Source organism: Dipodomys spectabilis, unplaced genomic scaffold (genome assembly GCF_019054845.1).
Source record: "Dipodomys spectabilis isolate Male_0828 unplaced genomic scaffold, ASM1905484v1 ptg000091l, whole genome shotgun sequence".
NCBI classification, from domain to species: Eukaryota; Metazoa; Chordata; class Mammalia; order Rodentia; family Heteromyidae; genus Dipodomys; species Dipodomys spectabilis.
Genome location: NW_024870768.1, coordinates 676,248 through 689,125, shown reverse-complemented (window position 1 = coordinate 689,125; position 12,878 = coordinate 676,248). Strand labels below are relative to the sequence as shown.

The 12,878-nt window shown below is 37.8% G+C and overlaps 1 pseudogene; it reads right to left on the bottom strand.

Annotated features, from left to right (window-relative positions):
• Positions 1 to 4,276: 4,276 nt before the first annotated feature.
• LOC122112057 lies at positions 4,277 to 5,466 on the bottom strand (annotated as a pseudogene).
• Positions 5,467 to 12,878: the final 7,412 nt, after the last annotated feature.

The window sequence follows — 12,878 nt, the reverse complement described above, 5'->3', positions numbered from 1 at the left end:
GGCCTGGCTTTCATTGGTCTCAAAAGTATCTCAGGGCCCTGTTAGAGATAAAAACAAAGTAATCCCCTCCCCCCCACTCTGGATTTTACCCTCCCCCAGCTCTTGCTGTTGCCTCTCTGCATTCTCTTCTAAGGTAGTGAGATGAGTTCAGACTATCCATATAGAATCAGGGAAGGCATCTTGAGTAAAATTATCTTTCTGACCTTCCATTTCTTCAACCACAAAAGTAAGGCAATCAACCCCAGAATAAATGTAGCACAAGTTGAAAAGGTTCTGGAGATAGTCCTGGAATCAAGTTTTGTGCTTATGAGCTGTAACAACTTCCACAGAATACATCCTAAGATTATATAACAATTCAATAACATCATGTATAGAAAACAGCACAGTTCCTGTCCAGAGAAATAACAGTGAATGTTAATGGAATGCTTACTATGTAGCAAACTCTTTGTTAATTGCTTTACATGGATTAATTTAGCCCCCATAATGACATTAAGGCATAAATATTATTATCCATGAAGAAACTGAGGCTCAGAAAGGTGAAGCATCTTACTGATAATTAGCTAACTAGAAATTACATGGCCTCAACCTGGGAACTCTGCCACCAGGACCTACACTCTTCTTTTCCTTTCAGAATATATAATTAAAGAATATATAATTGAAGTTCTCTGTCTTCTCTTTTCTAATTCTTGCCCTCATAAAAAGGATAATGAAAGGTGTAACATTGATCATGATATATTGTACTCATAAACTGACATATTGATTTGAAATCCCTTTGTACATTACTTAAAGCTATTTAAAAACGGAAAAAAAAAACCATGAAAGAAAGAAAAATTGTGAATAAATTTTCACTCTCAGTTCTCATTCTCTGTTTCTTTTTAAGCCTATGGCAATGGAACTGTTATAACCAGACAATTTCATCTCAAAAGCCGATTGTCATCATTAATATTATAACTACATAAACAAGATCATAGCCTGCATATTATCTACAGTTTCCTTTTCCAGTTTGGCCATATGCCAATATACCCCAGAAGTCTTTCCATGTAAATTCACTGTTGGTGGAATTACATTATGGAGGTCTGGATGCACTATAATTTATTTAAACACTTCCTTGTGGAAATTTAGGTTATTCCCAGGGATTTTCCTCCTCTATTATAGATAATGCTGCAATTAGTAGCTTTGGGCATGCACAAATGGTTTTTTCCCTGTTGGTTGTGGGGCTTGAACTCAGGGCCTTTGCACTCTCCTTGAGCTCTTTTTGCTCAAGGCTAGGCTAGTGCTCTACCACTTTGAGCCACAAATCCACTTCTGGTCTTCTGGTGGTTAATTACAGATAAGAATCTCACAGACTTTTCTGCCCAGACTAGCTTTGAACCATGATCCTAAGATCTCAGCCTCCTTAGTAGCTAGGATTACAGATGTGAGCTACCAGTGCCTGGCTCGGCACAAGAGTATTGTTATATGGTATCATCCTACAAAGAAAAAGCATTCCTGGGTCAAAAAATAAAAATTTGCCTTTTACATATGTTATACATCTCTAATAATTATTTATTCTGTTTTTGTGTTTTCTCACACTCACCAATACCATTTGTTACCAGTTTAACTGTTTTAAGCACAAAAAGTGACATTGTGATTTACATTTAATTTTTAATAAGATTGGCTTTTTTCATGTTTCTTGTTGTCTGTTGCCCTTTTGACCACCTGATCTTTTTTGTCCATTTTTAGTTCAATTTTGTCCATTTTAGATTGACAGTAAACTGTAGTGGGTAGAAAGTATATGTTGTGGAGTCAGCTTTGCCCATGTTATTTTACTTATTAGCTATGTGGTTCTCTAAGTGTCAGTTTCTCATCTGTAAATGAAATTGTCATAGAACCTATCCTATAGGATTGTTATTAAGATATCTAGATTATTTTTTGTAGCTTTCTTTTTGCATTGTAGATGACTTTTAAATTGTATGGCCATTAACCCCCTTTCAGTGTATCCATTGCTCCATCTGGATTTATTCATTAATTCAACAAATATTGATTGTTCACAGGTACTGGTGATGCAGCTACCTCAAATTTAATGACTTGGGTATATCATGATGTATTTAATCATTTTCTAAACTTGAAGATCATCTCCAGATCTTCTAGAAGGTATTTCAAATAGAGTTTCAGTAACCCTCAAGCTCCAGTTCTTTATTAGGCCAGCCATTTTCTGCATTTGGCTATTGGCTATTGAATGGGAAGCCCTCTCTAACCCTCACACTGAATCTGGTCCCCTCTCCTGTACTCCCACACATCACTCTATACTATCAATACCCTGTTTTATGTCTTCCTATCAGTTTTTGAGCAGTTGGAGAATAGAGATCCAAAATCATTGGCAAGTCAGACTATCAGAAATGGATGCTGTATTCAAATGGCATTTTCTCAGATCCTTCCACTCCATTCTGCCTATACACAGGAAAGGGACAAACCTCTAAGATGACTCAAAGAAGACTGTATAATGCCCAAATGGAGGCATTAGGAGGGATGGTTGAGCCTCTCTATACTATTCTTGTTTCATATGAGCATATGTGTGTTTGTATCTGACATCAACATTCCTCAGCATGACTTTAACTCTCACCTCTCCTTCCCTCCCTCCTTCCCTTCCCTCTGTGATGGTAGTCATTTGGTTCTCATCTCCTTGAGAGACAGTGCTCTCTGGAGAATGAGTTTCAGTCTCAGATCCTCATGAGGCTTATTTTGGGTGCAGGTCCTGGGGCTTCAACTGGTATCTGGGGCTGTCTCTGAGCTTCACTTGAGCCACAGTGCCATTTTCAGCTTTCTTTTAGTAGTTTATTGGTGATAAAGTCTCATGGACTTTCCTTCCCAGGCTGGCTTTGAACCTTGTCCTCAGATTTCAGATTCCTGAGTATCTAGGATTACTGGTATGAGACACCAGTGCCCAGCTTTTTCTGATGGAGTACATCTCTCAATCTCTGTTCCAGCCTTCCCTCTCACCCTAAATTGATTTGTTCTGTGTCTTGGCCGACTTCCTTCCTGCCTACAAATTCCTCTGAGATTAGTGGGCAATTTTGACTCATTTCTGCATCTCCAGTGTCAACCTGGCAATAGACTTTAGTGATTTAAGGTTTTTCAACTTTTCACTGTGAAATTGCAGTACAGTGACTATCACAGTCATTTTGTCTGCATCTTAGATTTTTTAGCATTAATTTCATAAAAGCACACTTTATAAACCATAAAATCTACAGGTTTAGGTTCAAAATCCAGTGTGTATTAGTATATTTATAGAATTGTTCAGTCATTACTCAGTCCAGGGACAATGAGCCTCCAAACCAACAGCTAAAATGTTCTCTTAAGAAACACTAGGTCCTTAAGAGAGTAAAATCTTTTCCCTTTAAATTTCATTTTCCCTAAATGGTTACTGTATAAAAACTGCCTTTGTAGCATATTTAAAAAGCAAAATAAGTTCTTAGAGAGTAGAGAACAGTACTCTGGAATTAAATTTAAAAACTTAGACAGTGGAGTGCTTCAGGTTGGACAAGAAAAACATGTAAAGTTCAAATTGTAGATTTAAAAGCATAAATTTGTGCCATGACAGTGTTCACAGATGAAGGAAAATCAAAATATTCTTACTCCAACAGAAAGGACAAAGGAGAAAATCCTGACTATTGGATCTCAAAACCACTGACAAAAACTTTTGAGTTTAAACCTTATCTTAACTGATCAACCTGGGATCTGTGGCAACTCTTTTTGTAAAGGTGATGTACAGAGGGGTTATGCTGAGGTAAGTCAGGTAAGGAGTACCTTTATTTTTGAACAGTGTCACCCCCTCCCTCATTTTCTCCCAGTTTTTTTTTCCTTCCTGCCTCCCTCCCACCCCCAAGTTGTATATGGTTCATTTCCAACATAGTTCACTGCTGAATTGGTTCACCCTTTGTTCCCCTTTTCTGTTTCCCCTTCCCCTCCGCAAATCAGATAGACAAAGGGTAGAAAGAAAGGTCATCTTGTGAGGCCATTTTACTTCCCCAGGTCTGAATTCAACATGAAGGCATGTGACTTCACCCAAGAATCATCCTAGGGAGGAGAGAGAGAGATGAGGGGGAAAACACAGGACAGTTTATCTAAAAGCACCCATGAAACCTTCATCTACATGGAAAAAATTCTCAAGACAGGCCTTTGTGGGATATTTTAGCCCCACCCAGAGTCTCATATTATATGGTTTAGGATCTCAGGAGACACTCTGAAAAATGATACTGCACACATGGAAACTTTCCTCCCTAGTTTTTTATTTTTGTCACCCACCCCATTCCCCGGGAAACCCCATCGTTTTCCATGACCAAAGGTAACGAGTCAGTAAGGAAAGTGTGGGTTTCTTGCCTGGATGCCTGGCCAAACCTCTTTTGCATATTTCTTCTTTGTTGGTTCATTTTCTGCTTCAGCATGATGGACTACAGGAGTTGATGTGGGGTTCATATTCACTATCGAAGGTAGGACAGGATTCAGGTACGCTTCTGGGACAAGGTTCGGATAGGGCGCGGGCAAGTTGCTGCTGAATGGTGCTCCATGGATACCATGTGGCTGGGCACTTGCTTCACTCTGTGGGGGAGGCAGGCCCCCATATAGTCCTCCACCGAAGGTAAACGTGGGTCTTCCAAACTCTCTCAGGCTTAGAGAGCCGTGAGCCTCCATGCGCCTCTTCTTCACTGGGACCATCACCGTTCGCCCTCTGTTCTGGAAGCAACCAAGAGAGGGATCCACATCCTCTGGATTGATTATTTCATCTTCTTCATTGAAAGTTACCCGTGAGTTCTTCCTTTTCCTCTTTGGTGTCCGAATGGTTAGCTGTCCCTCCTCACTGGCGAAGTTTGGAATCCGTTTGTTGTGGGTAGTATTGAACTTCGTCAGATTATCAAGTTCCCTTTCCTCATCTCGAAGCCCCAGAAACCCCTTGAGTTCATGATCTTCTCCATTCATCTTCCCTTTTTTCACAGCGGATAGCAATGTTTGATACTTCTTACTCAGAGTATGTGCTCTTATGAATGTGTCAAGGGAGACTAGAATCAATGGGAATTTGCTGACGCTTATGAGGTTCCAACTGAATGTGACGTAATAAAGTGTTTTGTGTGCTATTGAGACCAGTCAGGAAAACTCTGCTGATGCTTGTGGTAGACCAGAAAACGTTGACTCAAGAGGAAGCATGGTGGTCAATGGCAAAGTAACACAAATCAATATTTCTCTCCCCAAAAAGTACTATTTCTTCTCATCAATAATCAGTGTCTCGTTCATTCCACACAGTTCCCTGTATGCAGGAGGAATTCACCAAATTAGGGGGCTTCCAGATTGACTAACGCTCATAGACCCTTGATCTATTAAAATTCTTAGTCTTTTGTGAAAACATCCACAGGTAAACCAGGTGAGGGTTTACTTGCCCAGGTCAGGCAGTCAAACGGCGAGGCTAGAGCTGGAGTTCGCAGCTGCGGCCATCTTGCATCTCCGCCCTCCCCCCCACCCCCATTTAGCAGGCTTGAAGCACACAGGTGTTTGCATTTTATTTTGTTTTATTTTTGAGATACTATCTCAGTGCCGAGACTGGCATTGAACTTTAGATCCTTCCGCCTCTGCCTCCAAAGTAGTTCCAAGGTCAACCTTGTTAATTACCAGAAGTCTGTAATCGTAGTAGATACCATGAATGTTGATTCCTCCCATTATAAGCTTTATGTCTTCCATAGACCAACCTCTTCATTAGTCTATTTACCTGTAAGTTTTCCTCCTTGTTACTACTAGAACATTTTTTTTAAAGATAATAATGAGTACAATAAGGAATAGAGAACCTATCCTGGGATTAAAGTTTAGGGGAGGATTTTTTTGCAGTGAGGAGTAAGTTTCTGCCATTTGCTGAGTAAAGATGATGTGCAAGCCAGCGCTCTGTGCAAATCTACCCCTGAAATAACATTTTGTGTATTCACCTGGCTGATCAAAGGCGTTCCTGTATAAAAGCTTTCAGTTATTGAGGTTTGTAACTCACAATGATAGAATTACTGGGAGCATTACAATCAAACTATTCACAGATATGGAGACAGAACATAGGTAAAATGGAAAGAACTTGGGCTTTGTCATTAGCTCTACTAGTTTACGGTCGTGTGGCTTGATTATGTAATTTAACCTCTCCACTCAGTTTTCTCATCTATAAAATGATGAAGTGAACACTTACCTATACTAGAACAGTACTAACGCATACTAGTTTCAAATACTAGATTCCTTCTATTTCTTTCTCTTTTTTTGTGCCTATACTGGAGCTTGAAGTTAGGGCCTTATGGTCTCCCTTACCTTTTTCACTCAAGGGTGGTGTTCTACTTGTGCCACAGTTCCACTTCAGGATATTTTCTGGTTAATTGGAGATAAGGATTTTTCCTTCCTGGGCTGGCTTCAAACTTCAGTCCTTAGATCTCAGTCTCCTGAGTAGCTAGGATTCCAGATGTGATCCACTGGTACCCACATCTCAATAGGCCTACTGTCCTATTTAATACCTGAATGGATCACAAATTCTGCCTCAACTTTACAGTCCTACTCCTATGATGAAAGGGATAACTTTAAGAAAGGGAATATAAGAGATCATAAGATCTCAGCCTCCTGAGTGGCTAGGATTATAGGAATGAGCCACTGGTACCCAGCCTATTATTTTATTGTGGTAAATATCTGTAACATAAAATTTACCATATTAAGCATTTTGAAATATGCAGTTGAATGGTATTAAGCACAGTCACACAGTCACCTTGCTGTGTGACTTTCACAGCCACTCCTCTCTAGCTTTTTTTCATCTGAAATTCTTCCCAGAGTTTCATCTGCAACTCTGTGTCCATTAAATGATAACTCTTCATTCTCCCCTCTCCTCATCCTGCCCTCTTCTCAGCCCCTGGCAACAAACATTCTATCTCTATGAAGTATGACTTACTCTGAGAGATCTCATTTAAATAAGTGGAATAATACAGCATTTGAACTTTTGTTCCTGGCTTATTCCATTCCACATAGGGTAATGTCTTTTTTTTTTCTTATAGGTTGTGGGGCTTGAACTTAGGGAGTGGGTGCTGTCCCTGAGGTTTTTCACTCAAGGCGAGTGCCCTACCACTTTGAGCTACAGCACTACTTCCGGTTTTCAGTGGTTAATTGCAGGTAAGAGTCTCACAGACTCTCCTGCCCTGCCTGGTCTGGCTTCTAACCATGATCCTCAGATCTCAGCCTCCTGAGCAGCTAGCTAGCTGGCTAGGACATCGTTTTGAGATTTATCCATGTAAACATGTCAAAATTTCTTCTCCTTGTCTTGTTTTGTATTCACTTGGCTATTTTTTTATTTTGATGATTTTATTTTTTCCATTAAATTGTTACAGATATGTATATATAGTATAGTATACAGCATATTTTGAAGTAGATCAATAGTTAAATAGTTATAGGAATAGTTAAATCTAGCGAATTATAGGCTATAAATATTCTGTTGTATGTATGTACTGCCTTTTGTTATACATTTATTACTAAATTGGAATATTTCCACTTTGGGGTTGTTTGACTATGTCTCAGTTCCATTTGCTTCTTTCCATCTTTCCTGTGCCTCTTTATTCTAGGCTACTTTCAACTCATTCATAAACTACTCTAACCAATCTCCTAACCATAAAAGAGCTAGCTTTTCATATACTAAATGTAAAATTTTCAAATATCAAATGTTGAATCTAAATTTACTTCAAGCATCAAACCGAGTATGTGATGAAATTACAAAATCTCTAAAAAATCTGACTCCACATTAAAATTTATCAACTGAAAATTGATAACTTGACTATGTCTAGTAACACAGGACCTCAGTGAATATATGCTGGGTCTAACAGTGTTGAGTCTATTGTGTCACAGAAAACCAGCAATGAATTTCATTTCTTTTCAGTTTTCATACAAGTCTGTTCATTACTGGTGGGTAACACATTTAAACAATGACTTCGCTACTATAGCACTGGTAACTAGATAAATAACCAACTCAGCTAGAAACAAGCTCACAAGTAAGTTAGATTATTTAAAACGTAACTTATTTTTTTGCTATTTTTTCAGTAAACATGAATTTTCTTGTTGTGAAATAAAATATACATATTGTGTTCATTGTATGTAACATACATTTGAATAGATTGTATATACAAATTGTATATTGTAGATGTTAAGTCAGTGCTTAACAATATTATTTGCTATATTATATTCCTTCTTACCATTATCAACAATTGTTTGATAGTTGAAAATTTTCCATTATGCAAAAACAACTGTTTTACATGTAAGTGCTTAGTACATCTAGATATATTTATAAATAAGAATATATATTAGGAATAGCATGATATTCTCCTACAAGCATTAAGAATTCCTGAACATAAAAGCATAATTATTTATGTTTAAGATTATGAAGTTAATTATATTTAGATAATATTTGCTTAAAATTCCACCTTTTACAATTAAGAAACAGCATATGTAGAATTTCAGATGTGTAGTTAAAATTTTCAGAATGCACACATGTTCATGTATTTTCTACAATTTATTAGTGCATTTAAATTCCTTTTACTAATAAACTTTTAATGAACAATGGGAGTTGAAGATAGGCATGGTAGTACACATCTGTAATCCTAGCACTCAGGAGAATGAAGCAGGAGGATTCCGAGTTTCAGACCAGGTTGGACTAAATAGTGAGATTCTGTCTGAGAACAAACATACAGAGCCTGGCTCTGGTGGATCACGCCTGTAATCCTAGCTACTCAGGAGGCTGAGATCTGAGGATCCCAGTTCAAAGCCAGCCTAGGCAGGAAAGTCCATGAGATTCGTATCTCCAATTAATCATTAGAAAACCAGAAGTGGTGCTGTGGCTCAAGTGGTAGAGCACTCGCCTTGAGCTGAAGAACCCAGGGACAGTGCCCAGATGAGAGTTCAAGCCCCATGACTGACAAAAAACAACATGCAAATAAGTGACAATAATAAAAAGAACAATGACAGTGAAGAAAATCAATGTAGGCTATCCATTATCACTTTTCCTCCAATAAGTGTTATTTTATGGCTTTACTTTCTACTCACAATCAACTGAATTGAATTAGCTTATAATAGTTTTAATTATATATTATGCTCTCTGCTTTTAATAATTGAACTGAAATTATATGAAATTCATATATTTTGCAACACAACATTCAAACATAAACAGAGCAATGAAACTTATTGAAATAGTTTTAGGAAATGGGAAGGAAGATTAAAGAAAGGTGGCAGGGAGTTTGATGAGAGCACATTGTACTCATAAATGGGAATATACATCTGTAAATGAAAACATCACAATGAACCCCTCCCACAACTCATCTATGCTGATAAAATATTTTTAAAAGAAAAAGTAAAGCGAGGTGGACAAATGAAGTAAGGAAGGGGGAGAATGCAATCATAAAATTCATGCACATCCTACAAAATTAATAAAAATGAGTGAAGAAATGAGGTTGGGAAGGATGAGGGAGAATGATGAAAGGAGTGACTGATTAAGATGCATTGAATTCATAAACTGCTTTGTTGAATGGCAACTCCTTTGTACTGCTACTTAAAGATAATAAAATATAAGTAAAATTAAAGACAGACACATTAAAAATAGAAAAAGAAATTAGTTATTGAAAAAATAAACATAGACATTAACCAAGAGTGATAACAAGATTATCTGAAAATCTAAATAAGGAAATTGAATTCATAATTGAATTAACAAATATTTAGGATGATGTGTTATGTATTTGTAGATTTTTCAGGGTGAGGGTGTAGGATTTTCAAATACTTAAAAAATGTACTAATGACATTTTTCTTAGGTGAATATCTTGGTCATAATTTTTTTTGATTTAGACTGTCAACATTTATTTTATTTGTAAATTATTCTTTATCTCAAGTTCATAATTCTTTTTTTCTTTTTTTTCCTTTTTTATTGTGAAAATACTATACAGAGGAGTTACAATTACATGGGCAAGATAATGAGTACATTTCTTTTTTTAATTTTTATTTATTTTTTATTGTGAAAATACTGTACAGAAGGGTTACAATTACATGGGCAAGATAACGAGTACATTTCTTATCAAGCATTATAGCCTCCTCCTTTGTTTCCTCTTCCCATCCCTTCCCATTTGGTCATAATTTTTAATATATTTTTTGTTGTAAAAATACTGTACAGAGGGGTTACAGTTATGTGAGTAAGGTAATGAGAACATTTCCTATCGAGCATTGCTACCTCCTCCTTTGTTTTTTTTTTCCCTACCATCCCTTCCCTCCCCACCTCCCCAATTCCTTCCTTCCCCCACCCAAAGTTGTAAAGTTCCTTTTCAACATAGTGTCTTGTACACCTCAGTGTTACAATGGGTCAACCTGTGTCCTTATTTCAGCATTTTGTTATTTCCCTTCCCCTCCCAAAATTAGAAAAATGTATATGAAAAGTGCAGGGCAGCAGAATCAAATACAGTGAAAACAGGGATTATACCATGGGAGAAGAACATACAGAAGAAACAAAAAAATCACATAGTACATTATAAGTACATTAAAAACAACAGCAAGAAAGAAAAAATCACTTGTGTCCCTATCTTGGGGTTCATTTCACTTAGCATCATTTTCATGGTCATATGTACATAGTTTTCGAACTTTTCTGCTTGTCCTATCCATATGCTAGTTATTGCAAATAAGGGAAGCCATGGGGCCTATATTCCTTTGGGTCTGGCTTACTTCACTTAATATAATTTTTCAAAGTCTTTCCATTTCCTAACAAATGGAGTGCTGTCATTCTTTCTGCTGGAGGCATAGAATTCCAGTGTGTGTGTGTGTGTGTGTGTGTGTGTGTGTGTGTGTGTGTGTGTGTGTGTGTGTGTGTGTGTGTGTGTGTGTGTGTGAAATTTTCTTGATCCATTCATCTACTGAGGGGCATCTGGCTTGGTTCTATATCTTAGCTATGGTGAATAATGCTGCAATAAACATAGTTGTGTTGGTAGCTTTAGTATGACCTTGTTTGTGACCCTTTGAGTAAATGCCCAAAAGTGGGATTGCTGGGTCATAGGGGAGCTCTATATAGAGTCTTTTGAGGAACCTTCATACTGCTTTCCAGAGTGGTTGAACAAGTTTACTCTCCCACCAACAATGCAGTAGGGTTCCCTTTTGGCCACATTCCCTCCAGCATCTGTTGTTATTAGATTTTTTTGGGGGTGGGGGAGGGTCCGGTCGTGGGGCCTGAACTCTGGGCCTGGGCACTGTCCCTCAGCTCTTCAGCTCAAGGCATAGCGCCACTTCTGGCTTTTTTCTTTTTGCTTATGTGGTGCTGAGGAATTGAACCCAGGGCCTCATGCATGCAAGGCAAGCGCTCTACCACTGAGCCACCTTCCCAGCCCTAGATTTCTTGATTATAGCCATTCTAACTGGGGTGAGGTGGAATTTCAGTGTTTTGATTTGCATTTCTTTTATGGCTAGAGAAGTTGGCTAGAGAGGTTGAGCATTTCTTCATGTGTCTATTGGCCGTCCTTCTTTCTTCTTCAGAGAAGTTTCTCTTTAAGTCTTTAGCCCACTTATTTATCAGGCAGTTGTTTCTTTGAGGATTTGTTGTTGGGGGATTTAGTTTTTTGAGTTCTAAGTATATTGTAGATATGAGGCCCTTGTCTGCTGTATGGCTAGTGAAGATCTTCTCCCAATCTGTGGGCTTTCTATTGATCTTTCTAGCTATGTCCTTTGCTATGTAGAAGCTCTGCAGTTTCATGCAATCCCTTTCTTTGATTTGTTGTGTTTCTGTATCTGTATTAAAAAATTTTTGACCTATACCAAGGAGCCCTATAGTTTCTCCTATTCCTTCCTGTTATGTTTTCAGGATGTCTGCTTTGACTTCGAAATCTTTGATCCATTTGGAGTTGATTCTGATGCAGGGTTATACTCAAGGATCTAGCTTTAGTTTTCTACAGGTGTTTAAACAATTTTGCCAGCACCATTTGCTGAAGGGCTGTCTTTCTTCCATTCTAATTTTTTAGCTCCCTTATCGAAGATTGGTCATAATTTTAAACTACTTTGAAATGTAAAATATTGATATAAGGATTTAAGATAATCCATTAAAACACATAATCATTTTGTAGAAATTGATAAATATTTGAAGAATGAATTAAAGCCTATGTATATAATATTTTAATACATACAAAGTATACATATACTTACATGTAAAAAATATTTTTTATGAAAATACACTGGTGACTCATGCCTGTAGTCATGGCTGATCAGGAGGCTGAGGTCTGTGGATTGCAGTTTAAATCCATCCCTGGCAGGAAAGCCTGTAAGGCTTTTTATCTTCAACAAAACACTAATGCTGGGTGCCAGTGCCTCACACCTGTAATCCTAGCTACTCAGGAGGCTGAAATCTGAGGATTGCAGTTTAAAGCCAACTCAGATAGGTAAATCCGTGAGACTCTTATCTCCAACTAACCACCAGAAAACCGGAAGTGGTGCTGTGGCTCAAGTGGTAGACTGCTCGCCTTGAGCTGAAGACTCAGGACAGGGCCCAGGCCCAGAGTTCAAGACCAACAAAAATATAAAAATTAAAGCACTAGCAAATAGCCCAACGTGGAGCTTTAGCTCAAGTGACAGAGCTTTAGCCTTGAGCACAAAAGCTCAGGGACAATGCCTAGGCCCTGTTTTCAAGCCCCAGTACTGGCACACACACACACACACACACACACACACACACACACACATGTGTGTACCACACATATGTAAAGTATATCTTTCTTTAGCCACATCATATATTTCAAGGAATATTAAATTTTTGTCATAGGTGAGTGAAAACATTAAAAATTTTTATACCTCCCCAAAAGAATTAAAAGTAGCAATTCAAATAGATATTGTAATAT